Below are 2106 nucleotides of genomic sequence, written 5' to 3'. Positions count from 1 at the left end.
GTCTTTATTAAAATGAATATTGTTTCTAATAGGCACCAACAATATGTGGAACTGTAGATCAAGTATAACTGATTATGTACATGTAGCCGTGAGTTTACTATGAGCAGACACAGTATATCTTTAGAGGGACGTGAGTCTTACCGTCTCTGGGAACAGGGGCAGAATCCTCTGGAACAGACTCTTCCTCAACTTTCTTCATCTCGGCCTCCATCTCTGAAACAATGACAAAGCATTTCACATCAGCTACATTGAATCACAACTACTTAACCTAAGGATGTACGGAAAAACATAATGTCATCAAACGGACACAAGATGAACTAGACAGGCTCTATGAGGTGGAACCCACATGCTAACGTTAGCATGTTAACATGCTCAGAACGACAATGCTAACATACTGATGCTCAGCATGCATTTTCACCATGATAACCATTTTAGTTTGCCTGTTAAGGTATTTTACTAACATTATAAATCTAGCACACAACTGAGGCTGATGGGAATATTTCTGTACCTCCAATAATGCTGTAAGCGTGAAAGTACATACAGGTTACACTTCCAAGTTTCCCGTATGCCACAATTTGACATTCAGTCTTGAATTATGATGGTTACTTTTATCTTTCAGTGACCACAGCTCACTATTTAACTTGACAGAATCTGAAGGAAAATAACCCAAATGTTCTCTGATATGTCAGATATATAAAGTCAGTAACAGCTGGATTCTACAGAGGTCCTCTCCAGGAGCCTGCCTGTGATGCTTAGATATCATGAACCAGAGCAGCTGTAGTTGTTGACTGCTCCGTCCTGCAAAGGGAACCGCTGTATGTCAACATGTGTCCTTGGATTCTAATCCAACACAACTATCTTGTTCTGTTTTGATCCATTATTTAGTTCACTTTCTAACATGGCTGTCAGATTGCAGGAGGTGAAACCTGAAATAAAAAGAGGACACTAACCAGGTGCAGGAACCATCTGCTCCATCAGGGCAGCCACCGCTGCTTCTGTGGATAAATCACATTCATGTTGGTGTGAGAAACATTTAGGACTGTGTGTGTGTTCCAAAGCAAAGCCCTTCAGTACTGACCTGGAGCCTTCTCTTTGTGTTCAGCTGGAGCTGCAGAATAAAACACAACACTGTCAGTAACATTAGTGCCCTAGTTACTCTCCTCCCTCACAGGGTCGTGTGCTGATGACTCATCATGAGCACATGTGTGATGGTGTGTGCGTTCTGTCTAAAAGCTGACCTGCAAATGCAGAACAGAGGAGAACTGAGAGGACCACGACAATCTTCATGGTTATGAGCAACTGGTTGTTCTGTGTGGAGAAGAAAAAAGTGCAGATGAAGATCCGGAGGGAGAGCAGAACCACGAGCTTCACTGAGGAACAGAAACACAGCAGGTGTCTTACCTGTCAGGTAAATGTGAGGAGAAGTTTTTCAGGAGTCAGCTGAGTGATGCAGTGATGAGGATCAGGCCTCCCTGCTCTTTATACACACACCTGAAACACACAGCTCATGTGGGCGGGTCGAGTGTTTGTCTGTGACTCAGTCCGGTCGGCGGGAACATGCAGTGTGCCCATAAAGATATGAACCATAACTCTGATCTGTTTCCTGACAGCAGCAGGTCAGCAGTTTGCCCTGCAGTGTTGTTGTGAGCTCAGGTTAATGGGTTAACCAAATCAAACCGGGCCCGATACCAACACTCAAAGTGTGTGTGTGTCAGGTGTGTGTTCTGCTATTATATTTGAAAAATGACTATACTATTCTAAACTATACTGAGGTAAAATACAGAAGTACAAGCAGCAACATATACTTTAAGTATCCTGTGTATGAAAGTACGAGTATTCATCATGTGTTCTCCGGAGGAATGGCCTCTGTGTTAATGCATCACACACATGATATTATTGCATTCATATTTGGCGCTGTAAAGGATGCAGCCCCAATGTTTCAGCCCTACTATGGAGAACCAAGAAACTTACTCAGCAGAGCAGTCCAACCTGTTTCTTTTTATTTAGGATCAATTTTGAAACAACTAAAATACATTACAAAACAAAGGGGCTTTATTGGCATGACCACATATTACACATAGTATTGCAAAAGGATTCCACACAATG

At 42.4% G+C, this 2106-nt stretch overlaps 1 long non-coding RNA gene across 1 annotated transcript; it reads right to left on the bottom strand.

The window, feature by feature from the left end:
* Positions 1-141: 141 nt before the first annotated feature.
* Positions 142-1307, bottom strand: LOC104945671 (uncharacterized). Its single transcript, XR_798365.1, has 4 exons — positions 1239-1307; positions 1079-1108; positions 951-995; positions 142-213 (listed from the first exon to the last, which is right to left on the bottom strand). It is a non-coding gene; the product is annotated as an uncharacterized lncRNA (long non-coding RNA).
* Positions 1308-2106: the final 799 nt, after the last annotated feature.

Source organism: Notothenia coriiceps, unplaced genomic scaffold (assembly GCF_000735185.1).
Source record: "Notothenia coriiceps isolate Sejong01 unplaced genomic scaffold, NC01 NC01_scaffold00009951, whole genome shotgun sequence".
NCBI lineage: Eukaryota > Metazoa > Chordata > Actinopteri > Perciformes > Nototheniidae > Notothenia > Notothenia coriiceps.
This window is presented reverse-complemented; position numbering and strand designations above follow the sequence as displayed.